General features: G+C 39.5%; 1 protein-coding gene across 2 annotated transcripts in view; it reads right to left on the bottom strand.

Annotated features, from left to right (window-relative positions):
- The window catches only part of ZNF644 (zinc finger protein 644), a 105,406-nt gene extending 79,614 nt beyond the window's left edge, over positions 1–25,792 (bottom strand). The window contains exon 1 of one of the 2 annotated variants that reach the window (XM_074221697.1): positions 25,742–25,792. The gene's annotated coding sequence lies outside the window, so the exon portion shown is untranslated. Of the gene's footprint in view, positions 1–25,368; positions 25,387–25,741 lie in introns of those variants that run through there. The other variant, XM_074221698.1, reaches the window with a different exon arrangement.
- Positions 25,793–27,885: the final 2,093 nt, after the last annotated feature.

Genomic DNA, 27,885 nt, shown 5'->3' with positions numbered 1-27,885 from the left:
TAGAAAGCCTTTCCCCCCCACAATTCCCTTGCAGATCATTAAAGAATTGAACTATTCCTTTAGAAAATGGGAAGTTTTCAACGTGAAAACGAAGAACAAAGTACATTGAAAGCCCACTAAACTTTTGCATTTAATCAACAGAGCTTCAGTAAAACTCTTCCAAAGTCAACTGAGCAGGATGCTGTTGACAGGCAGCAGTTGCTCAGGTTAAAGGGAATAATGACCTAAGGCTCTGGGGTAGAATTAAAAAAGAATCAGGGGGAAGTAAAGGGGGAAGAAGGGAAGGGGGGAGGAGACCGGGAGACTTGAGACAGCTATGTGTCATTTACATGGAGAGGTAAGTTTTGGGGAGTTGTCCCCATACCCAAGCATAGCAATCTCCCAAAGAACTGTGCTCAACATTTGACAAATATTTCATCTGTCTCTCACAACAGCCCTCTGAGGTAGATACTATATGCATATAGATAGATAGATAGATAGATAGATAGATAGATATAGATAGATAGATATAATATATACATACACACATTATCCCCACTGAAAACAGAGAAAATTGACGATGACAGAGGTTAAACGACGTCCCCAAGGTTACACAAATGTTTGAGACCATATCCAATTCAAGTCTTTCTGACACTAAGTAACACTGACCTGATTTCCAAAATAACTAAGGCAAAGGTATTCTTGATGAGTTCAAGTCACCAAGTTGGAGAGAGGGGATAAACACACACAGTAAGTTTGTCTTAAAATTCCTGACAAAATTCTAAAATATATTGTTTAAGAGACAATTAGTGAACATCTAGAAAAGGAACTGGGTCATCACAAAGATCAGCATGGCTTCATAGCAAACTAATTTCATTTACATTTTTTGACAAGGTTATCAAGGAATGCAGGAGACCCAGGCCAGGAAGGTAGAGAGGATAGAGTCCTAGGGTTGGAGTCAAGAAGATAAGCGTTTAAATCCAGTCTCAGACACTTCCCCAGCTGTGTGATCCTGGCAAGTCACTTAATCCCCATTTGCCTGAGTTCCTCATGGGTAAAATGGAGATACATGAGAGAAAGGAATGCAAATCATTCTAATATTTTTACCACTGCTTTTCCCAAAGTTTTAGCCCGCTATCTCAATCTTTGTTAACTGTTTATTCATTTCCATGACCCCATTTGGGGTTTTCTCCCCAAAGATACTGCAGTGGTTAGCCCCCATTTCCTTCTCCAGATCATTTCACAGATGAGGACTCCAAGGCAAACAAGGCTAATGACTGCACAGAGTCACACAATGGTACAGGTCTGAGGCCAAATCTGAACTCAGCTCGACTCCAGTCCTGGCACTCTCTCAATGCACTTCTAGCTGCCCCATCTTAATTTATTCTTTTGGAAGCATGGAGTCATGGGGGCTAAATAGCTTTGACAGAATATGCCAGGTCCTGGTCTAAAGTCTCTAGACTTCCTTGAATTTACTTTTCCACTCTAGTAAAAATGGAAACTCGGAAGCAGAAACTGGTAGGGCAATAACAATGCATGTGAAGGGAATGGAAGAGCACAGCAGTAGCAAGGCTGTCCATACATGGTCACATTCTGAGCCCTCCATTCCCTCCACAAAATTCTACAAGATTTTTTGGAAGAGTCTGAAAAAAGGAGCACAGTGGAGAGGTTTACAAAGAGCAGAATTACAACAATATAAATAAGGAGAGAAAGGAGAAGAGAGAGACAGAAAAGAACCACAACCATTAAGAAAAGGACAACCACAATGAAAAATTGCAATAAAATTGTAATGACTAAGAGATAAGGGAAATTCTGAATGTGGAACATTGAATATAATGTCAGTCTTTTTCAATGTGCTGATTAGTTGTTTGCTAAATTAATTTCTTCTTTTTATTCCTTGTTTTAAGGAATAGTTCTATGAAAGAAGATAAATACTAAAAAATGGACGAATTAAAAACAAAAGTTATCAAAAATTATTTTTGCAAATTAGATGAAGTGAAAGAAATTATGAATTTATCCCAATTCAATGTATATTTGTATCTAGCCTTAAGAATCTAAATTACCAGAAAAGTTCTATTCTATTCTAGTTTCCAATCTATCTTTCCTAGTCTACAATCAATGTTGGTGGGCCATCTGAGAGTATACAAAGCAAAAAGACATCCTAAAGTGCCATTCAACATCCTGTCAGGTTGAAGCATATTTCAGGACTGGGGTGGGGGGGTGGCACAGACAGGAGATGGAGAGGAGATACATACATGATACATAATGTCTGCAAAAGTAATATGAACTCAGAAACTCAGGTGCAGTGCCAGTCTCTCAATGGAACCATCATACACTGCCTTGCAAACCAGACTATCATCTCTGCCCTCTCTCTAGATCCCAGGGCACTACACATAGTAAAGTGCTTCAATCTGATCTAATTCCAAAGCACTTGACCAAATCTTGGGATGGCTAAAATAAACCAGAATGGGCAATGTTCTAGGACTGCAATGTTAACCATTATTTGTTGACCTCTGTTGCTGCCACCACTGCTTTAGAAAATAAGGTTTATGGATATCACCCTAAAGTGAGCCAGAGAGAAGAGGACAGTCCTGAGCACAGCAGTCTTTCCTTTGTACATATAGGAAGGCTACAATGAGGTTTAGGAGTTGGCACAAGTCCAAAAGGGGTAGACAGTGAAAACTGCAAAACAGCAGGGCAATTGTTAGTAATGACAGGGAAAAAAAAGAACAATGAACAAGATAATGATGGCAGTAGTGACAGGAACAAAATTGCAATAGATGACAAAGGCAGAAAGTCTTACCAATTCTATAAATTGAAGAAGGGATCCACAGAGCAATAAAAACCTATAACTTAAGAAAAGTGCTAAAAAAATTTCTTAGGACCTGAGATAGACTGGCTAATACTGTTAAGTATGAAAGAGAAAATATTACAGGGACATTGTCAAGAAACTTGAAACCTAGAAAACCGGTGAAGTACCAAGGAGATAACAACAGAAAACTCTTGGTTTTCAAAGTTAGATTGACTGGGTAGGGAACAGAAAATGTGCACATGAGAATTTACACAAAAGAATTGTAAAGAAAAGGAACTTTCTACTATAAAGTGGGGGTGAGCTAAGGGGGGGGGGATGGGAAAATATCTTCTTTAGTTATTTCACTCCCAAAAAACCTGGCTTTCTTAACCAGAGCATCACTAGTCTATAAGAACATTATTGAGGCTATGAAACTGTTGTTTGAGACAAATGATTTAACTATAAAAATACATAACAAAATTTGGAAAGAATAAGAAATCAATAAACATTTATTAAGTATATTTTAATATACTTTATATTCTATTTGTACTCAGAATTTGGAACTAAGCATTGGAAGACAAAATTTTAGATAAGATACAGTCCTTGCTTGCCCTCAAAAAGTTTGCACTGTACCAGAGAAATGACAGTGAAGACCACTACCAAAACTATAATACAAATCAATAAGCATTTATTATTTGTGGTGAAAGCTCTGCATAACACAATATTACATGATAAATATACCTCAAAAAACCCTAAATAGGGTCTGAAAAGGATAGTTAGCATTACAATGAAAAAACAGTCCCTTTTAGGGACAGTCTAGTAGAAAGTAGTCCAGTTTGAATGAAGTATATAGTTCTTATAGGATAAAATAATAATGCATCTAACTGGAAGTAGAGAATGGTTCCAGGTTCTGGAATCCCAAAATGCCAAGCAATGAGATAAGAAGTTAATTGGAAGCCACTAAAGATTTTTTTTTAAGAAAAAGTTTAAGCACTCAAGTGATCAGATCTATGAACAAAAAAAAAAAATTTAATCTTGTATGACTATACTGGATGCGGGGAACAGATAGAAGGGTCAGGCTTTGGGAAGACCTGCCAGGAAGCTATTACAATGGTACAGGTGATTAGATAGGAAAAGTTGAGTAAATGGAATAAAAATATACTTTATAACATTTCATTTGTGACAAATGTTCATTTATGGATAATCAAAATAATTTCATGAATATAATTTTAATTTAAAAAAATAACTACTATAAGAGATTTATTCTAAAGAGAAATTTATCAAGTCAGAGGTTGAGCCAATCTTCTATATCTTTAATGCACATACCTTAAAAAAATGAGTTACTTAAGATAAAGATTCCACTATGTTCTGCATCAGTTTAGTCAAGGGTATTTAATTATATTAAATTTGAAAACTAACATTACCTTACATTCTCAATGATCTCTCTCATTAGTTTCCATGAGTTCAACTATGATTTTTATGTAGACAACCTTAATAACTTAACAAAAAACTGCACAATTTGTTTTCTCTTTCATGGAAAATTATGTTTGTAGTAAAAATTAAAGAAGAAAAATGGATAACCAGCAGTTGATACCCAAGATAATTAAGAGGAGATAGTAAGAAAGTCTCTAGCTGCCCTCACTGAATTCAAGTCAGCTGGCACAGATCAACTATATCCTCAAGCACTGCATGAATTGGTAGATGTAGTTATTAAGCCACTGTTCTTGATATTTCAAAGGCTGTGGAGATTAGAACGACTGACAAAGGACTCAAAGAAGAGCAAACATCCTGATTTTCACAAAAAGAAAGTCTGCAAATTTAGACAAGTGAGTCTGACTTCAATTTCTGCGTAAATTCTAGACTGGATCAGTTAAGGAGACCATTAGTAAACATGAAAAAAAGAAAGAAATGATCACAAGAGTCAAATATATGGATTTATTAAGCACAGATACATCCTTTCTAAGTTAATTCCTTTTTTTTTTTGAGGGGACAAGGGAAGACACTGTTACTAACCTATTAAGATCAGGGGAATTCTAAAGATATGACTTATTACTCAGTCTTGGGGGGAGGGGTACAGGGGAAATTCTTGTGGAGGAAATGGAAAGATGTATGCACACAAATGAAGCTGACTGAAAAATGGTTCATTATCAACTTGGAAGAAAACTCAAGCTAATACTGCAAGAATCTGAGCTTGGCCACGTATTGAATAACATTTTCTAACAATAACACTGATAAAAGTACAGCTGATAAACTTAATAAATTTTAAGACGACACAAAACTGGAAAGGAATTCCAACATTATATATGGTAAATAAGGACACCAGAAAACTGGACAGAACACAAATAAATGAAAAATTTCACTTTGTTGGTTCAAAAAAAATCAATTTTCATAAATATAGGATGAAAAGAGACAGTATTAAAAACAAGACATTGTAGTGGAATGATTGAAAACTTAGTGTTTAGTACTGGGATCTGACAGGCAAAAAATGCTAATAATAAAAACTAGCATTTCCATAAGGTAAACTAGGTGGCACAGTTAGGCCTCAGATTCAAACTCTTATTAACTATGTGACCCTAGACAAGTCACTTGTTCTGTTGGCCTAGGTTTCCTCATCTGTAAAATGAGCTGGAGAAGAAAATGACAACCCTCTCCAGTATCTTTGTCAAGAAAACCCCAAATGGGGCCATGAAGAATTGAATATGATTGAGGGGGTAAACCACAAGAATATTAAGATTTGCACAACACATTATTTCAGCTGATTCTCACAAATCTATGTAGGTATTGTTATTATATTCATTCTAAGATGAGGACACTGAGGTCTAAGGAAGCAAAGTGAGTTGCTCAGGTTTAGGTGGGCTCTCTCTCAGCACTTCACATCTGGACAAGTTCATAATAGTTTGCTAATGAGCTAACCAGTCTCTGCCTCCGGTCTCTCCCCCTGCAGCCAATCTGTCCACTATTCTGCAGTGAAGACTGACCTTCTAAGGCACAGCACACCTCAATCAATAAACTTCCAAGATCAAATATAAACTCTGGTGTGGCTTTAAAAACTCTTTATTATCTGACCTTCCCCATGCCACCCCCCCCACCTTTCCAGTCTACTTACACCTTTGTCAGCTCCAAATACCCTGTGACCCAAGGACACATTGGTCATCTTTCATGTATAACTCTCTCCCTCCTCCTGGAGAGCTTCCCTGGCAATTTTTAAGTCTCAGCTAAAATACACCTCAGTATTTATTTTAAAGGGAAGGGGAAAAAAAGCCTTTCCTAGTCCTTATTCTTATAACACTTATATTTCCCAAAATAATGCATTGCCATTACTAAGAACTACCCCTTATATCAAAAGGAAAAAAATTTAGTAAAATTAATCAAGCCATCAACTAAGCCAGACATTTTGGGCAGTATTCCATCTCCTTAATCCCTAACCTTTCTTCTTCCTACTTTGAGACCAAACTTGAATGTATACATTCTCAATATTCATCATATTCATAATTTCTTATAGAATAGAAATATTCATCTTACAAATATAATTTGTTCATGAATATTTAAGTCCAGTAACATGCCACTATAAATATGGTGGTGATAAGAAAGACCAAATGATAATACTGACCTCCTTAAGATTATTTGCCTAAGCAGTAGAAATCTCTTGAACATTCTATTTTAGCCTCTTTCTAAGTTTAATCATTCCAAAATTGCTGTCCAATTCAAAGCTCCACCAAATATATTAGTATACCCATCTTTCTGCAAAGCCATTTTTAATTCTGAGAGAAAATCTTATTCTCATTATGTTTCAGACTACTAAAAAGTTTGGACATGTCAATTTTTAAAAGTTTAAGTATGCCCAAAGGGCATCAAAAATGTGCATACCCTCTGATCCAGGAAAGCCACTACTGGGTCTATAACCTGAAGAGATGATGAAAAGGGGTAAAAACATCACTTGTACAAAAATATTCCTAGCAGCCCTGTTGGTGGTGAAGAACTGGAAATTAAGTGGATGTCCTTCATTTGGGGAATGGCTTAGCAAACTGTGGTATATGTATGTCATGGAACACTATTGTTCTGTTAGAAACCAGGAGGGATGGGAATTCAGGGAAGCCTGGAGGGACTTGCATGAACTGATGCTGAGTGAGATGAGCAGAATCAGAAAAACACTGTACACCCTTAACAGCAACAAAGGGGTGATGATCAACCTTGATGGACTTGCTCATTCCATCAGTGCAACAATCAGGGACAATTTGGGGCTGTCTGCAATGCAGAATACCATCTGTATCCAGAGAAACAACTGTGGAGTTTGAACAAAGACCAAGGACTATTACATTAAATTTAGAAAAAAAAAACTGGTATGATCTTGCTATCTCTTATACTTTATGTTTCTTCCTTAAGGATATGATTTTTTTCTGATCACACTCAATTTGGATCCATCCATATATATATATCTCATGGAAACAATGTAAAGGCTGACAAATTGCTTTCTGGGGGGGAGTAAGATTAGGGGAAAAATTGTAAAACTCAAAATAAATCTTTAATTAAAAAAAGTTTAAGTAAAAGTTTAAGTAGATTAATGGAATACCTAAATAAACCAATCTCCAAAAGGATTGACTCTAGGTACAATAAAGCCTGGAATGCAATCTATAAAGGATTTCTAACTGGATGATAACTTCTGAGCAAACTAAAAAGCAGTCTGGCAGAAAATAGTATATTATTTCAAATACCAAAGAAAATTTCAAGCAGATAAAGAGTCTTAAAATGAAAGGGCAGATCCTAAAAATATTAAAAAGTAGAGGAAGAAATATTTAAGACAGTTATGATTGGGAGAGATTTCATAATCAAAAGTTAGTGTTGATCATAAGGCAGCAAGTTGGCACAGTGGAGAGGGTGCCAAGTCTGAAGTTAGGAAGACCTGAGTTCAAATCTGACCTCAGACACTTCTTGACTAAGTAAAGTCACTTCACCCTGTTTGCCTCAGTTTTTTCATCTGTAAAATGAACTAGAAAAGGAAATGGCAAACCACTCCAGTAACCTTGCCAAGAAAACCACAAATGGGGTCACACTAAGTCTGAAATGTCTGAGCAAAAGACTTCAATTATGTAAATGTTAAAGAAATAAAGGCTACAATAAGAAGCTACTGATTGGGGGGGGGGGGGAATCACTTCATCCTTCCTGGATCTCTGATAGAAGTCTGAAGTTGAAGATAAATGTTACACAAATGTATGACTTAATCCACTTCTCAGAAAAATGGTCAAAGTGTAATTAATATTTTAATTAATAATTAAAAGGAATTCAACTAATAAAAACACAAATTAAACCAACTCGGCTTCATCTCAAATCCATCAAACTAGCTGTATAAGATGCTGTGAATACAGGTAGAAGGCCCTATGGAAAGACATTTAATACATCTTTCCAAGAGCTATGAAATTTGTCCAACCATTCTAGAAATTAATGTAGAAGAGAGAAAAGTTAGTAAACTTCCATATATACAAATTCATATCCCTTGATCCAGTGATTCCATTACTGATACGGACCTCAAAGAAGTCAATAAATGGTCTCATGCCTACCAAAATATTTCTTGGAGTACCCCTTAAAATGACAAAGTGAACAGCCAAAGAGAGCAAGGAATGGTGCAAAAAAATTACAGTATTTGAATATAATGGGATAATGGTTTGCCAAGAACTCGGGAGAAATTCTGTATAAACTAAGATCAAACAAAGCAGAACCTGAAAAAGACCACTCAAAATTACGGCAATAATACAAATGAGAACAAACTAAAAGACCATTGTCTAAGGAGAACACAGGACAGCTGTCTACTTCAGGTACTGAAAACCAGTAAAGAACAGACCAAACACAAGAACAAGGAAATAAAATGTTTAGTTTATAAAGATATGGTTATCAAAATTTAGAGGATACACATGCATGGTTCTGGGAGATATCTGGTCCTCCAAGTGATCCCACGTCCTTCTAGGAGGACATTGTCATAACATTCTCAAGAAAACACAGCCCCAAGGGAGGGTTCCCAGGGCCAAGGAAAGCCTGCAACCCCAAAGCCTAACATTCAGTAGTTTCATCTCTCTGTGGGTCTGCCAGGTGCCATGTCACCAATTTAGAATGTTCCTTCATATAAGAAACAAGACTGCCTTTGTGTTTTGGCAGCCTCCATGGTAGGGGTTACTGTTCAGCTGCAGCTCTGAATATCCACATGGCTAGGAATCACGGCTGCTCCCTAGGCCTGTACACCCTTCTTTTTAATGGGTATAGACCTGCAGATCCAATGCTAAAACCTATAATTTACAGATCCCAGAACACATTCTCACTCTTGATCCAGGGGTGGTGGACTTTGGGCAGCAAGCTCTACATAGTACTCTGGCAATTGCAGTCATTAGATTATCATGATTTCACAGATTTAATCAATAAGGATTAATGTTGCTAAAAGAGCAAAGAATACAAAGAACAAGATTAAACAATCCCTGCTTTCAAGGGGCTTCCATTCTGTCTGGAAAAACCACATCTCCTAAACCCCATTCTCTCCTCTGACACTGCTACCACTCTGGTTCAGACCTTCACACCTGGACCTCTGCAGTGGCCTGGGGCAGTTCTCCCTTCATCAAGTCTCTCCCAGCTCCAGTTCAACTTCCATTCTGCAAAGTGATGTGCCTAAAGGTTAAACCATGACACCTTCACAATAAACTTCAATGGAGCCCTATTCCTTCAAAAGAAAAGACAGGGTATCCCAAAGTCTCAGGGCAGTTTTAAGCTAAAATTTCAGGGTACCATGCATAAAATTCTCTTTATAACCTGGCCCCTTTCTACCTTTCCAGACTTCTATTAACTTACTCCATCCAGGGAAACTATTCTCCTGGTTGTTCCTCTTACACTACCTTACCTTCTACTTTTTTCCCATCCTACTCCTACTCTCTCTCATCCCCACATCTCTTGTCTCTGCATAGATTTTTGCATTTTTTTTACTCCCTTAGAATGGAAGCTTTTGGAAGACAGAATTTTTTGCCTTTCTTTATATTCCCCAGCATATAGCATACTGTCTAGTATGTGGTGATGATTAATAAATGCTTGACTTATTTGACTACAATTTAGAGATGCTACTATAATAACATAATCAAGCCAAACAAAAATATATACAGGAGAACAAAAGATTTTTCATACAACAACTAATCATATGCAAATCCAATCTAATATCTATTTTGTCAAAACCTACAACAGAAAAAGAAAGAATATTAACCTTTCCTGCATATATTAATCAGTTAAGCCACAATTAATAAAATAATAAAAGAACAGGACAACAAAGAGTTGCCTATAAATTTAACATGAAAACACATTGTAAAATAACAGTCCTATTGTGACAAATAATAGGGTGAACTGCAGTTTTCAATCTAGCCAACCTTGTTATTTTTCTTTAGCCTCCTCACACTTTATATTTATAGAACCCACCTACAGCAAAAAAAAGGTTGTCATCAGGTTGTCAAACAAAAGGTTTCATTATTTGCTCAATATGAAAATTACAATTATTTGAATACTAACATGTTTGACATATTTTAGTTTGAAATTTTTAGTGTATTTTAAAGAAATTATTGAAGGATGTTATTTACAAAAAATATTAATTTTAGGAAAAGTCTTTTGTGACTTTTATTATGGTCCATAATATAATTAAGCCTTTTATTCCCTTAGTTGTTCCTGCTAAGATAAAAGCCTCAAAAGAGGATAGAGATAGTTCTTCTGAGATGTGAGAGAACAAAATAAATATTAGATTGAATTTAAGTAAAGGAGTTGGATGGTACAAGTTTTGATTTCCTGGCTTCAGAGAAGCTTACCAAAACATACAAACTTTTTAGGAGAGTTCAAAAACCATTTCTTTCACAGATTTAAATTAAAATTAAAATTATTTCATAGTCTTCATTAATAAATATTTTAATTACCACCAATATCATCTGAAAAAAATTCCTATTAAATCACTAGACAATTATATATCAACATTCAAACATTTCACACATTAAGTAATTAGAACAAGCTTTTCAAATTCTCAATTTTAGAGAATCTATCATATATTTAAAACTGTAGTTTTTATCTTTTTGCTAAACAAATGCCAAAATCTCACTAACTAAAACTAGGCCTACTTACCTCTGAAATGCAGTACCCAAAACTATTTCTAATCATACAACCTCATTCAGAATCAAATGCTACACTGTATAGCACAGAAATACCTAAAAAAGAGTATGGTTGACATGAGCGGTGCCTAGAAGCTACTACAAAAGCTCCCAAAGGCAGCTATATAAGGAGGTAATCCAAGACATTTTCTCTAGCTACTTCCTGGCTGTCTGCCCAGAGAATACTGTACAAAACAAGAGTCAGACAAATCTTGTCACCTGTGCAAGCAACTCATTCTATATTCTAAATGCAAATAACTTAGCAATCTTCATCAAATTAACTTCTCACAGGTTACTATCACTGCAAGTACAATTCCTCTGGGGTTGGCCTAAAGCAGCAAAGGGGACGGTGGGGGAAGGCTAAGCTATCAAATAAACTTCATCTGATTTGTACCACATTCAAACAGCAACACCAAACAAGGGCAGAACACTAAGAGACCCAAGCACCTCCTCTCTCTACTAAAATGAGAATATGCCATAGAAGCTGGCAATTTAGAAAGAAAATACAAATATATTTTAATAATAATTAATTGAAGATATAGTAGGTATTTCTCAGAATGCTAAGTATTCCTCAGAAATAAACTTGTGCATAAAATACCTAGATTTAATGACAAGATTACACAAGGTTCTAGTGCTATCAACCTTTCTAGTTTCAGCACTTCACCACACAATCTCTCAACAAAAGAAGCACAGATGCAAGCAAACTTAGACTCAGTTGAGAGGCAGTTTCCTCTCACATGCTCTCTTTAGGTACAAATATACTGGCTTGGTAAGGTTTTATTTTAATTCAATTAACAAAATTCCTACGTAACATAATTTGGCTCCCCACAATACCAGCTAGATTTGTTAAATCCCTTATCCAACAAGGTAAATAAAATATTATTAGTTATTCCATAAACTCATCACCAAAGACATGCTCTGATGGGTCACTGAAATGGCAAAGACTCTAACCTTCTGAATGCTAGGTCAGTAGAGCACCAGCTATATGAAATTTCTATAGCAACCAAGAAAGACTTTAATTATAGTTTCAGTGGAAGACAACTGAGTCAGAAGAGTTAACCATGTGTTAATTTATCTGGCCCCAATAATAAATGAAGATTACAAGTAAAGACTGCAATTTGCACTGGTAGAAGAAGTAACTCACCATTTAAATCTCAGAGCTTTAAAATATATGCCATACAGATTACCAACCACATAAAACAATCCATAAAGCAATATAATTTATTTTGCTTTTTCAGAAGGATTTTCTAATACTTCGGATCATTATGATCATCAACTAATAACCTTATTAAAAAGGAATAAATCACAGAATCAGTTTTTTATTCTATAGAATTTAACTATTCCTAAAATCAAATATAGAGTTGGAAGAGATGAGGAAATTCTTTTTTTTTCTTTTTTTTTCCAGTTTTTGCAAGGCAATGGGATTAAGTGGCTTGCCCAAAGCCACACAGCTAGGTAATTATTAAGTGTCTGGGGCTGGATTTGAACTCAGATGCTCCTGACTCCCAGGACAGTGCTCTATTCACTGCGCCACCTAGCTGCCCCTGAGATGAGGAAACTGAGGCACAGAGTAGCTATGTTTTTGTCCAGAGTCACACAGGTCACAAGAGCTGTGTTTCAGATCCAAATCATCTCACTCCATACAAGTTTCTCTCTCCCCACTATAGTATGCTGCCTCTTTTCCAGTATAAAGCACACACACAGATCACTAAATTCAGATTGGAGACAGGCAATATCTATGAAAGTCCCTCCAACATCTTTCCCGATCGTCATTTCCACCACTTATTATTCAATGCTTCTGCTGAAACTTCTTTTCTGAAAATAAAAATATACATACACATATGTAATATATAATGCTATGCCAAATGAGATTGCTTAAAGGAACTAAGGATGTTTAACCTGAAGAAGATGGGCACAAGTGTGGTCCTGAAGTAGAGATGTCAAATAGAAGAGGGAATGGACTTTTTCTGCTTTTTGTCCCTTCCTTCTTCTCCAATTCCTCATTTCCAAAACTGTGAGATAGTCTGATTTTTGAACTCCCTTTACCAATGTAGAAAGGATCCTGCCTGTAGTTTATAGTCTTAAGCATAGGAGGCAGTAAGAGAGTAAGTGACCTAATCTAGATCCCTCAAACACAGCTGGCTCCACCACACAAGAAACTAGAATCAAGAAAACAAATTTGGAGCCAGTTATCATAATCCATTATATTTGTTCAATCCATTTGTGTCTTCCAATAGATTCTCTAAATCATATCACCCTTGGTTCCTCAATCTTCCCCTCATTTCAAATGTCCAATCCGCTATCAAATATTCTACTTCTTGCATCCATCCTTGGCTTCCCATCCATCCAACTATATCACTTAAGCCTTCATCACTTCTAGCCTGGACAGTATCAAGAACACTTAACTGGTCTCCAGAATTCAAAGTCATTCCCTTCTCTAATGTAATTTCCACAGTTTCCAAAGAGATATTCCTAAAGTACAGGACTATGTCATTCCACTGTTAAAAATTCCATTCCCCACTTCAATTGTCACTGGCTGAACCCATGCCTACAATTCTCTCCCTTCTCTTCTCCATTTCCAGGCTTTCTTGAATTTCAGCTAAACCCTACATTCTCCAAGACACCTTTTCTGATTCCCCTTTCAATGCTTTTTCTGTGTTGATTATCTTCTATTTATCCTGTCTAAAACTTGTTTGTACATAACTGTTTTTATTTTGTCTCTCCCAATAAACTGAGTTCCTTGAGAGGAGGGACTATTTTTTGTCCCTGTAGATTCCTAGTTTTTACACTGTGTGGCAAATAGAAAGTATCTAATAAATTCTTACTAAGATTTTTTTCTTTTTGTCCTCCGTTCAATAGTATTTTTTCCAAATTACATGTAAATAAAGTTTTCTTCATTCAACTTTTTAAGATTTTGAGTTCCAAATTTTTCTCCCTCCAAGACAACAAGCAATCTGATATAGGTTTTATACACACACACACACACACACACACACACACAGTCATGATATACATCTTTCCACGTTTTGACTGAGATTTTTTGATGTGCTGATTTTATTATGGCTTTCTTATGCACTGTCTTTTTAAAGCTTCTTTCTTATAAGAGATGTCAGAGAAGGTAAAGAGGATAAAATCAAAGTGATGTAAAAACAACAGACAACTTTAAAAAAAAAAGACACCGGAGTTAAGAAAAAGTGACTGGAAGATAATCATGGAATTCGGGGCTGAAAGTGTCTTCACAGATCAGTTGGTCTAAGTTCATTTCACAAAGGAGAAAACAGACCAGGAGAGTTAAATTGCCTAAGGTTAAAAGCTAGTCAAAAGTAAAGTCTAAAATAAAACCTAAAATGCCTATCACCTGTCTCAGTAGAACTGTACAAATGCTTTAATCTACTGGACAGCCTATCAAAGTGTCCTGCTGCCCATGACCAGAATTCCCCCTACAATTTCTGCTTCCACAAAATTAAGAGAAAATAGTGCCTATAGACATTTTTGTTTAAACTCCTCATTTTATAGATGAGAAAATTAAGTTTCCTAAGAAATTCACTTCTCCCTTTTAGATCTTGCTTCTCCTTGATATCCAGTCTCCTTGTTCTCAAGAAGTTTCCCTTTAATATTTTAGTATAAAAACAGGAAACAAATAGTTGATTATTCAAAGTTAGGGAAAGTCACTGAAGTCCAATGGTACAGCATTCAACCTATCTTCTTTCCAAGGTTTCTATGCATCTAATGAAACCTATGGATGCTTCTATGCATCTGTCTACCTACCTCTCTGATCTTTTTCTGTCTCCTCATATCTTAAACTTAGATTTTCTCTCTGGGACCATGGGCTCCAGGAGGCTGCCTTATCTAATCTAGCTCTGAACCAAGCCTCAACTTCCCAGTTCACCATACCCAGAAGGGGGCAGCTAGGTAGCGCAGTGGATAGAGCAGCGGCCCTGGAGTCAGGAGGACCTGAGTTCAAATTGGACCTCAGACACTTAATAATTACCTAGCTGTGTGGCCTTGGGCAAGCCACTTAACCATTGCAAAACTACCTAGCAAAAAAAAAAACAACAAAACAAAACCCCACCACACCCAGAAGGACCACCATCCCTTTTCTAATTCCCCTCTGTTTGCCTTCCTCCATTAGAATATAAATTCTTTGAGGGGGAAAGAATATCTTGCTTACTTCTACTTGTAGTAAATACTTAAATTTTGATGTTCCAAGATTCAGTCACTGTAGTTCCACTCCCCCACCCAAAAAACTTCATCCACTTCCAGTTTCATTATTCACCTCTACTCAGATACCTTCCAAATCTCTCTACCAGCCTGACCTCCCTGCCAAGCTCAAGTCACAGATTTTTCATTCCCTGATGGATGTTCCCATCTTGCCATTACCTTAAACATATCTAAGAATCTCTGTGGGCCATAAAGAAGGAAAGAAGAGAGCACTGGACAAAGTGTCAATCGACTTCCAGTTCAAACCCAGATAGAAATTTCCTAGCTGTATGCCCATGGATTGTAAATCCCAGGCAGTTTCAGTTTCCCAGCTGTCAAATGGGGGCAATATTTGCACTACCTATTACCTAACAGGGTTGTTTATAAGGAAGACATTTTGCAGATCATAATAAAAGTGCCATATAAACCTATGCTAAACATTTTAATACCATATGCTGTAAATGCAAGCAACATTTAATAAATATCCATTAAACAAATTTATCTTTTGGAACTTTCACTTGCCCTCTAAGTCTCCATATCTCCAAGAACATCTGACACAAGCTCCAATTCTTCCTTCTGCTTGCTCTATTGCCTATTCATTTTTTAAAAAGTTGCATCCATCCCTTTTCCCACCACTTTTTCACCCAAATCTAAGCTAAGATAATACTAATCTTCTAAATCAGAGGTATCAAACTCAAACAGAAATGGGATAGCTAAACTGTACAGGAGGATTCCTATGTATTTTTATTGTTAAATATTTCCCAATTATATTTTAATCTTGTTCTGGCTGCACTCAGGAATGTTGAGGGGTTGCAGGAGTACTGAAGGCTTTGTGTCTGACACCTGTTCTAAACAGTTCTATTTATGTCCCAGTCTCTCTTCCAATCTAACCCATCCTACAAATTTCCACTAGACCAGTCTTCCTAAAACACAACTTGTTTCATTTCCTTGTTCAAAAATCCTCTGCAACTTCCTACTGCCTAGCAATTTCCTTAGCCTAGCATTCAAATTCCTCCATCATCCCACCCTTATCTCTGGATGTGTCACTCTCCATTCCAATATTTCCTGGGTATAGACATCTCTTCACAGGGGCGGCTAGGTGGCATAGTGGATAGAGCAACGTCCTTGGAGTCAGGAGGACCTGGGTTCAAATCTGGTCTCAGACACTTAATAATTACCTAGTCGTGTGGCCTTGAGCAAGCCACTTAACCCCATTTGCCTTGCAAAAAACCTAAAAAAAAAAATAAAAAAATAAAAATAAAATAGACATCTCCTCACTTCCTAATCAAATCCTAAGCATCCTCCAAATGTTAAAATTCCATTTTCTCAATGGATGAATTAAATAATGTGTGAATATAATGGAATATTTCACCACAGAAAAGGATGAGAAAGGTCTTCTTAGAATCCTGGGTAGTGTGAACTGATGCAAAGTGAAATAAGCAAAATCAAAATTTAAAGATATTACCAACAATGTAGAAAACTTTCAAACTAAAGAATACAATTAAACAAGGCTTCAGAAGACCTGACCTTGAGGAAATTATCTTCAGGCAAAAGGGATGGACACAAGATGAAAAAAGTAGCCAATGATTTTGAGACATGCTTAGTCTGGATTAATTTTGATTGTTTTACAACTCAACCCCACTCAAGTCCTTTTTTTTGTTTTTTCATTTAGAAATAGAAAGGGCAAAGAGAAACTTACTTCTAAAATGTAATAATCTCTACAAGGCTTGTAACATTTAAATTCAAAAATTCAACTAGGAATTTGAAGGAGAGCAGCTTTGAATTGCAGGGACAGAATTATAGATAGCAGTATGAGGAATGTTTTATGTCTGGAAGTGTTGTTTAAATTTAGCAATAAAGAAAACTGTTTTGGAATATGTTTGTTACATTATTATAATTTATATATACTAGCCATGTATGTAGACTGATATTGTCTTTCCTTGTCTAGTTCTATTAAACATTTTCTGAATCACAAAAAAAAAAAAAATTCCATTTTCTCCATGAAGCCTCCCCTCCCCTCCCCTCCCTCCCCTATTGGCAGGACTAACTATGGGTACATTCATCTGATATTTCTATACTGCCTTGTTAAGTCTTCTCAGGTGCATACCTTATCCCTCAAGATTCTGAGCCCTAGGAGAGCCCCATATAGTTAGATGATCTTCAATAAATATTTGCTAAAATGACATAATTCAGGATAAAAAATGGGTATTTGCCAATAGTCTGATTTTCTTCTCCTTGTAAAATTTAAGAATTTAATTAAATTTCTATTGTTTAATGGGTACTATTACAACATTAGTAATAACTTAGTCAACAAAGGGTCAAGCATCTCAAGAAGTAGGAAGTAAGACCTAGCAGGATTAGCTCTCAGGAAAAGTAATCATCAAAACTGGTACTTATTTTTTCAAAATAGTAAAAAATAGAGGAATGGAACATTTTAGGTACCTAATATACAAAAGCAAAGAAACACAGTAGTAAAGAACACAATCATTGGCATAAGAACTCACTCTTCAACAAAAACTGCTAGGAAATTAGAATTAGGTTTAGACCAACCACATACTACAATAAGCTCTTAATAGATATAAAACTCAAGATATAAAAGGGCACACCATAAACAAATTAGGAGCAGGAAAACAGACATGTTATAATAATTATGGATGGGGCAAAATTATTGACCAAGCAAGAGTCAAAAATGGAAGTGAAACAGGACAACTTTGGTTACATGGAACTGTAAAGCTCTTGCCCAAAAATCAATGTTCTTAAATTAGAAGGTAAACAGTTAAATGGGAGAGGTCCATAATGATCTAGTAACCAAGATGCAGAGCGAATCAATTCTCTAAAACATGAGTGATTGAAAGATATAAGAGATTGTAAAGGGAAAAAAAAAATACAAGCTAAGAAGAAGTATATGAAAATATGCTCCACATCACTAAAAGAGAAATTCAAATTAAAATAACTCTTGAACAAGTTCTTTCTCTTATTCACCTGCTTAACAAAGATGACAAATAAAGGAAAATAAATCAATGGAGAACATATTGAGAGGAAGGCACTACTGGTAGACTTGTAAACAACTTCTGCCATTATGGAAAAGGAATTTGGAACTATACCCCAAAAGTGACTAAAATATGCCCAAACTATGACCCAGATAGTCTTACCAGGACCAAACCCTAAAAAGAGCAAAGAAAGAAGAAAAGAACTACAGTAACAAAATATGTGCACAGCAGCACTTTTAGTCATAGCAAAGATATGCAAACAAAGAGGCTGCCCATCAAATGGGGAAAAGTTAAACAAATTACGGTATGATAAAATGTAATTTCAGAAAAATCTGGGCAGACTTGCATGAGAAATGATGAAGACTCAAGTTAAACCATGAGAACTATACAATCAATGGCTTCAACACAGTCATGAAAAAAAAAACAATCTTCAAAAGAACTATGACCAGCAAACTAATGCAGCATATACAGCACGCTTCTTAGTAAAGAAATGAGGCACCACAGGTACAGAACAAGCCATACCTGCATCTTTGGCCAATGGATGAATTTTTTTGGTTTGTCTATTTTTTGTTCCAAGATAAGAGTTGTTTTTTGTTAAGATGTTAGGGAGGAATGTCAATGAAACGTTTAATACAGAAAAAAAAAATATATTGAGAGACAAAAAAAGAACAGTCTTGAAACAATATTATAATGAAGACAATTATAGGGATTTTTAATAAGTTCCAAGTATAAAATAGATTCATGGTTTTCATATTATCACAAATAAAAAGCATAAGGTAGTAGATAACCAAAGAAGTTAATTTAATCTTGGACTGCATTGAGAAGCACAATTTTAAGGATTTACAAAGTGACAATCCCACTCATCAGACTCTAACTCAAATACTGTAGGTGGTTCTGGGCATCACATTTTAGGAATTGCAATTGATAATTTGAAGGCTGTACAGCGAATCATTACCACAATGATGGGATGATGCCTGGAGAAAGTGTAGATTTTTGTCTGAAAAAGAGAAAATTTGAGGAAGGAGGAAAGTAGGTAAGAGATGATAGGTGTGTGCAAGATAAGAGGGAAAGGGATTAGACGTAATTCTTCTCAGCCCAGAAAGCAGAATTCAAAGCAACTCTTCTATTTCAGAAGAGTTAGTCTTAGTGTAAAGAGTTTCTTAATTATTAGAACTATCCAACAGTGGAAAGGCTATTTCTGGAGGCTGTGGGCACCCCTTCACTAGAGATTTTTCATCAAAGACCATTTGTCTAGTATGTGGCACAGGGAATTCTTGTTCAGGAACAAGTTAGACTAGATGGTCTCTCAAGTCTCTTCCAACTGAGATTCTGTGAACCAGACAAAGAGATTAAACAAAACTCATGATGTATCAAAATTTAAAAATACTCAAAGTTTTTTTAAGATGAGCAAATTGTCAAAATTTCAGTGCTATATTTTACCCTTTGAATAGATAACACTGGAAAGCCTCAAATCACTGAGAATAGCAGATCTCATTTAGATGGGCTCCCCCCCCTTTCTTTACTGTTACAGTAAAGTAAAACAACCTTCATTTTAGCCAGTGGACTAGTACCAATTCACCAAGGAAGACAAAAGTTCTTCTATAACCCTATGAATAAACAATGTGCATTTTTTTAAAAATGACATCTTGGGACAGCTAGGTGGCGCAGTGAATAGAGCACTGGCCCTGGAGTCAGGCGTACCTGAGTTCAAATCCAACCTCAGACATTTAATAATTACCTAGCTGTATGGCCTTGAGCAAGCCACTTAACCCCATTGCCTTGCAAAAAACCGGAAAAAAAAAATTTGCTCCTGATCTTTACTATAATTTTGTCTAAAAGCTTGAGAAGTTTTTTCTGTGGGTTTTTTTCCTTTTATAAAAAGGTAGACATAGAGATGATGCATGTCTCTATGTCAAGCGCACATACATAGAAAAAACATGACCAGGTCAGGGGAATGCCATGTAAGGAAAATCATTTCTCTAGCCAAGATTACCTGCTAGGTAGGAAGCTTTATGTGGAACCTACACAACACAAACAACAACTAAAGCTTTAATGCATTACCCCACCACTCCAAGGGATACCAACACATGAATGAGATGGACCTCTCCCCTTATGATCTCAGTAGACTATAGTAAATCAGTGAGAATCAGTCATGTTTATTTCAATCTTATTTCATATATTTCTATACAGGATATATATTTATCTAAGAACTAAGGAAATATGGATTAGATTACTCAAATTATGTCAGCACCTGGGGATTCCTATATTTTCTTCAAAAACCTAAATCAAGAACACTGAATGATGAAATAGGAAAATTGCATATATTAGGGAGAAATGCTACTTATCAAGGGCAAGATTAGAAATTTAACCTTTTTCAAAAATGGCTAAATTGAAGTAGACCTACATTGAGGCATTTCTTGAGGTTTTTTTCCAAAATGCATTTCAAAAAAACATTTTATTATTGTTTATAAAGTTAACAGGTCTTCTTAAAGAATGATAAGATGCTGACTAGGTTTTACTACATTTCCATAGGATTTAAATTGGTTCCTAACCAATTTCAATCTTTTCACAAACTAAAGTCAGCACTTGATCAAAATACAGTTGTCTTTTAAAATGATTAAGATTCAAGAAAACTAAAATTACAAATCATTAAATACCTTCAAAACATTAAGTCAATTTCCAAATATGGCTGAGAAGGAGTGGGAAGGATAACAGAGACCATCATAATAGCCGAAGAAAGATTAAAATACTGAAGGGGAGAAATAAATGCTAAGTAATCAACAACCTAAAAAAAATTCAGTTTTACCTTCCTAATGGCTAAAACCTGTTCTTTAAAATTTGCAAAGTGATATATATGCATAGATATATCTCATTAAAGTTCCATTTATTCTCATTACCTATCTACCCCTCCCTCCAAAAAAATAACCCTTCCTTCTCACTTTTTTTCCCATCCTCACTATAATGCTCTTGTTGAACTGTTCTGTTTCTAACAAGCAATTTAAAACAGTAAATCTATAACTGGCAGATCCAAAACCAGGTAAATTAAACAACCAAGCTACTACCCAATAATCCCAGGGAACCAAGAAAAGTATCATTACCTCCTGGGAACACCTTTTATTAGATCTAGCTCTGGATCTCATGACTCAGTTCCTGAAGTTAAACAGATGTTAGCACCTGGTACCCAATATAATTTAGAACAAATCCTAGATTTGAAGTCAGAGAACCTGGATTAGATTCCCCACTCCTGATTGTTAAGATGCACCCCTTTCTCTCTCACACGGCTCACCTTCACAGTCTAGAACCTCCTCACCTCACACCTAGACAATTCCTGTTGTATTAAAAAGTTCATTAGTTACCCTATCTCGAGTCTCTCCCTACTCCAGTCTATCCTTCATCCAGAAACACACTGTTTCCAAAAAAGCAAATGTCTGTTTCTCTCTCACACACACACAAACATACACACATACTTAATTCAATAGACTCAAGTATCTACCTATCATCTCAAATATAAACCCTTCTGTTTAACTTTCAAAATCCTTTGCCACCAGGCCCCCACCTACCTTCCAAAGTTCACAAACCTCATTCCTCTCATCTGCTTCTGCCCCCAGGGAGGATGTATATCCAGTGGCACTAGCCTCCTTACTGCTCTTTGCACAAGTCACTTTGTCTCCAGACCAGGCATTTTCACTCTGATTTCCTCTATGCCTGCAACATTTTCCCTTCTTATTACCCCCCCCTCCTAGCTTGTCTTCTTTCAAGACTCAACTAAAATTGAATCTACTAAAAGAAGTTTTTTTCTGATTCCCCTAAATGCTAGTGAAGATTTTCTTTTATTGAATACCTATTTACCCAAGTCTATAGTAGGTTGGGTTATTAGCATGCAGTCTTCCCCCATTAAACTGGGAGCCCCAGGGTAGAGGCTCCAGCCTTAAATCATTGTATTTCAGGTGCTTAGGTCTCAGGGCACAAAGCAGGTGCTTAATATTGGTAGAATGTTGGATTTCGTCACTTTACTCCCAGCTTGACTTCAGGCCCTTAACTGGCCCAGGTCTGAGTTTCCAGTGCTTCCTCAATTTGCAATATCCATCCCCTCCAGACTGGGCTCGAACTTTCCCCACCTCATTTACACCTGGAGGGTCAAATGCAAATAGAAATGGAGTCTGTGCTAGATATAGCCTTAGGAAATCACCAACTTTATCTACTTTATGTTTTGTTGTATTTTGCTAATCAACTTCCCAAAGAGTCCCGATCCCACCCCCCCCACCCCCTGCAAACTTCTAAATTATGCCTCAAGACAATCTCCACCTGCACCTTCCTTCATCAATAGGGTCATCCTTATTCTGGAACACGCCCCTGCCATGCAGGGGGGTTGGGGGGGGAGGGGGAAGGTAGAGTCAAGCAGGTCCCTTCTCTCACAGAAAGAAGTTCCAGATTGAAACTGCTGTTCTTATATTTAGTGCTCTGCACATAGTAAGCGATTAATAAATGCTTTATTCACTTATTGTTCATATACACAATTTAAATAAGTGGCATTTGTCCATTTTTAAAGTTTAAAAATATATGCCTGTTCCAAAAACTACAAAACTAAGAATTAAAATCACCAGATAAAATTATGGGCATAGAAACTTGAGAAAAGTGAAATAAATAAAAAGATCATCCTAATTAAATGATTTGTAAAATAAAGTTTAATTGCTTTTGCTAAATGAAGCCCCCCCAAAAAAAGAATGCCACAGAAAATGATGGTTAACATCCAATTTTTTTAACAGCTATTGTATCAATCAGCATTTTTTAAATATCCACTCTATGCCAGGGCAACTACTAGGTAGGCACTGGGGGCACAAAGACAAAAGCCAACCAGTCCTGGTCCTCCAGGAATTTACTATCTCCTAGATGAGTCCCTAAGTACAGAATCAGGGTATACAGGTGATTTGAACACCAGAACTGAAAGGAGACAGTAAAAGGTTTCAAGTAGAAGGTGGCCTTGCAGAAGGTCTACTGGTTAACTTCGGATTCTAAGAGATCTCAAAAAGGGAACAGGGGTCACTGTCAGTGCAAAAGTCCCAAGGATCATGCTGCACGTGTAAAATAAGAAATAGAGTAAGGACTAAAAGGTAGATTGGAGTGAAATTAGGAAGAACTTTTGATTCTAGAGGTAAAGGGGATGCTGAGTTGATTAAATAAGAATGAGCAATCTATATTTTAGAAATCTTCTATTACATGGATTTCCCCCAACACAAGTGTTTAACTAGCTGCAACTTATATTCAGATCTTAAAACTACCCACAAAACATAAGATTGAAGAAAAGGAAAAATCTACAGTATTCAAGTTAAAACAAGCACATTTTATTCACTTCAACACTTTTATTTTTCAGGTTCTAAAAATAAGATGGTTTAGGCTTCCTCCGATTAATTTTATTACTCTGCACCTAACTGTTCCTCAGAAAACAAATACTCTTCTAACTGTCTCATACTCAACACTCTTCCAGGCTGCTTCTGTGGAATTGTGAGCTTTACAAACCTTAAGGCCCTAAGAATAAAGCCATTGTTGTACGGACTTAAGAGAACTCATCTTCACATAACAAGGAAGTTTCAGAACAAAACTTTGATGAAAGTTTTATGCACAAGCAGGTAAAAACTGAAGACAATGGCATCTCCAACTAGAGCTTGGAAGAATTAAGTGCAGTGTCAGTGACCTAAAAATCCAGGTCTTCTACTAATCAGGTGTGAACACCAAGAGTCCTCTGCTCTAAAATCAACAAAACATTTAGTCAAACATTGAGAAATCCGAGTTACAAATGAAAATCTTCTGTAACTATCTATTATACATAAATGAGCTTCGGCTTTGAACATTTTTAAAAAGTGATCATACAGACTCAAATGTTAAGGTCACATTTTCTTGATTTACCAGTACTACATGCCAAATATCATTTCTTGTAATTCTCTCCCTAGAAATTATTTGACTACAAGTAAAAATTTTATCTTTAAATCACAGAAACATAGACTCAAGAGAAAAAAGTATTGACAAGCTCGATGAGGAATCCAGGAGTGTCTGACTCGGAACAGAAACCAATCCCGGCTGACCTTGAAAACTACAAATGAACATTACCGAAGTTGCACTGCCTATTTATATTGTTCAACATTTCCCAACTGCCTATTAATGGTGACACATTTTAGTATTAAAGGCAAGCAGGAAGACTGTAAGGATGACAGCTCTGGTAGATGCTCTCGACCACTAACTTGTTCTGAGAACTTGGACCCCAGTAAATGAATGGTTTGGTTATCGGTTTTCTCATCTTTAAAATGTGAGAGGAGTCTACAATTATCTATTTCCAAAAGCCCTTAGCTCTTCGATTGTTTTTTGAGTGCCAATGCCTAAGTCTCTCCTACTGGGGAAGGTGTCAAACAGGACTCGGTCCTGGGACAGGGCTAGCACGTTTCGCTTCGGGGCTCCGGAGTCCCCGGTGCGGTTTTGTGCGTTTCCTCTTTCAGCGGGCGAGAGTTCTGCAACAATGTATCCAGAGCAGCCTCTCGGGCCGGGCCTTAGGGGCGCCTGCATCCAGCTGTCAAACCCCGAACGCTCGCGGCCCCGTGCAGCGGCCAGGAAGCGAGCCCGGCCTTTGGAGCCCAGCCCCCGCATGCCCGCGGGCCCCGGGTGATGGGCTGCAGCGTGCCCACCCGGGGCTTCCCGAACTCCGCGTGCATTCCTACTCGGACCCGCTTCCTTCTCGCTCCCACGCACGCTCATGGGTCCACCCGGATCCGGCGCCGCCGCCGCCGCCGCCCGCGGCCGGTCCCCGCGCGTGACGCGCCGGCCCGGCGGCATCCAGGACGACGGGACAAGTTTCCGCGGCTGCCTGGGCTGCGGCGCCCAGCCGCCTGCCTCCCGGGGCGGCGCGGAGCAAACTTTCCCACCGAAGTTGGGGGACGCGCGTCCGGCGGAGCTCCGGGAGCCCCGCGCCGCGCCGGCTCCGCGCGTCCCGGGGGTGCGCGCCGCGGGGCCCGGGGCCGGCCCTGGAGGCGGGGGCCGCCGCCGCCCCGTTACTCGGCGCTCGGCAATGGCGCCCGCCGGGCCGCGGCCCCTTCCTCCCCTCGGCGCCGCTCACTGGCTCCGCCGCTGCATGTGACCGGCCCGGCCCGGCCCGGCGCCTTTGTGCGGGGGTCCGCCAGCCCCCCGGCCCGGCCGCAGCCGCCCCGCCGGGCCCCGGCGCCGCCGCCCCGCCCCGCCCCGCCCCGCCGCCGCCGCGGCCCCGGCTCACCTCAGGTTCCGCCGCCCCCCGCGCCCGCGCCCGCGCCCGCGCCCGCGACCTCCGCCTCCTCCGCGGCCGCCGCCGCCGCCGCCGCCGCCGCCGCCGCCGCCGCCGCGACCCCGGCCCCGAACCCCGGCCCCGGGCTCCTTGTGCCGCACCAGCTCCGCCTCCTCGGCCGCCGCCGCCGCCATCTTAGCCTGTGCGGCAAAACGCGTCCTCTGGGGTGGAAGGGACCCGGGCTGGGGCGCCGCGTCGGGCCCCGGCTCCAGGGGGCGGCCCCGCCCGAGTCCTTCCGCCCCCTCAGGCCCGCCGCCGCCTCAGCCCCGGGGCCCGAACCCCGCTCGAGGGCCGGCCGGCCGAGCAGATCCCCCCCGAAACTCACAGTTTGGTGCCGTGTGCGTCAAACCGAGGCGACGTGCGAGCGCGCGGCGTCCCCGCGTCACGCGCCGCCCCGTACGCGCCGCGCCGCGCCGCTCCGGCCGGGAGCGGGGGCGGGGGCGGGGGGGCCGCCCAGCGGCGCCCGGGCCCGGGGGCGCCAGCGCGCAGGCGCAACGCTTTCCCGCCACGGCCTGCCCCGGCCGCTGCTCGGGGCCGCGTGCTCCCGAGACGAGGGCCCCGCCCCCACCTCCCAGCCCGCCGCGAGGCCCGGGCCCCCCCCCCCCCCGACCCCGGGGCTCCCGCAACAAAGGAGCCCCCCACGCTCTGGAGGCCCCGCAGCCGCGCCTCGGCCTTGGCGCCGGCGAGGCCCCGGGGGCACCGCCAGGAACAGCGGGGAGCCCCGGGGAGCCTCCTGATGAAGCCCCCGCGGGTGCAGCCCGGGCCAGGAGGCCCGGGAGGCCCGGGAGGCCGAGGAGGGCCGGGAGGGCCGAGAGGGCCGGGAGGCCCGAGGAGGCCCGGGAGGGCCGGGGAGGCCCGGGAGGGCCGGGAGGCCCAGGAGGGCCGAGAGGCCCGGGAGGGCCCACCAGTGCCCGGGGCAACCGCCCCACGGTCCTGCTACAAAGGTGCCCCTTCTGCCTTAGGCCACCAATGAACCCCCCTTCCCAGAGCCAGAGCTGAGCCAGGGGTTGGGGGCGCAGAGCTGGAACTGAAACATCCCCTGCCCTTCCCAACCTATCTGACCAGTCGAGGGGGACTCACCCCTGGGGTTCACGACCATCCCCCCCAAACCTGAGAGCGGAGATGGCGGAGTTTTTGCCTTCACAGTTTCCTACACTCAATGCATTCATTGAACTGAATCTTAGGATCCTCTGTGGCAGAGGGTAACTATGATTTTGATCCTTAAGCCACAGGTTTGGGGGAGAGAGAATGTAATTTAATCAAACAAAACAATACATAACTCCCTTGGAATCCCAATGGTCCATGAACCTGATGAAGGCCGGAGGTCTTGACAGGTAGATTTTGTCCAGAACCAAACCATTGCATCACTTCCCAACCAGCTCCAAATCATACCACCACCCATTGAAAGTCCTCAGTCAACCTCTCCCCACCTTACAGGAAACCTCCACTGTTTGTGTGGTGGTCCTCTATTTGTATTAGCAGCATGTAGCCCAAAGCTCAACACTATGTACTCAGCACTTAAAACATGTATTTCTCTTTCATTTCAAAAGCCATTACTAACTGATTGTTATCCACTGTAAATCACATTTTTCAATTTTTTTGTTTTTAGTTTTGTTTTTTTGGGTTTTTTTGCAAGGCAATGGTGTTAAGTGGCTTGCCCAAGACCACACAACTAGGTAATTATTAAGTGTCTTAAGGTCGGATTTAAACCCAGATACTCCTGACTCCAGGGCCGGTGCTCAATCCATTGCACCACCTAGACACCCCTCATTTTTTGAATTTTCAATATTTAATTCAACCATTATAAGGTAGCTAGGTAGCACAGTAGATAGAGGATTAGACCTGAATTGAGGAAGGCTTGAAGTCAAATTTGAACTGCAGACACTTCACTAGCTGTGTGACACTAGGTGAGTCATTTAGCTTTTCTCAGCCCCAGTTTTTTCACCTATAAAATGAGAAATAATAAGAAATTAGTGAGATGATGTGTATAGAGTACCTTCCATGAAACTTTATAAATGTGAGTCACAAGAGCTCACAATCCCAAAAACACAATAGACACCTGAAATGCTCAATGTTTGATCGAGTAAGACCCTAGGATCTGAACAACCTCTATATTTGTATCCCTACCACTTTTATGAAATAAATAAGGTCATTGACATATCAATAACCTGTGTTTGTGACATTTCTTTTACACTGATCTTTGGTCTCCTCTTTATATTTGTTGACTATACTATTAGCACATTAGAACAATTAATTTTTTTTTATCTTTCACTCTTACTTTGAGGGCCCTGATTGAACCTCTAAGGAGCTGTCCTGCAATCCCTTATATTGTTAGAAATCACAAAATCACAGAATCTGAGAACTGGCAGGGACTTCAAGAGAGTCGTCTAGACCACCATGCCATTCTCCATAAGGGATTTTCCTTTCTATTAACCTCTCCACAAAAAGGCTTAACTCTCTTCAACTCCT

Source organism: Macrotis lagotis, chromosome 2, assembly GCF_037893015.1.
Source record: "Macrotis lagotis isolate mMagLag1 chromosome 2, bilby.v1.9.chrom.fasta, whole genome shotgun sequence".
Lineage (NCBI taxonomy): Eukaryota > Metazoa > Chordata > Mammalia > Peramelemorphia > Peramelidae > Macrotis > Macrotis lagotis.
Note: the sequence above shows the minus strand (reverse complement) of the source record. Positions and strands in the feature narration are given on the sequence as shown.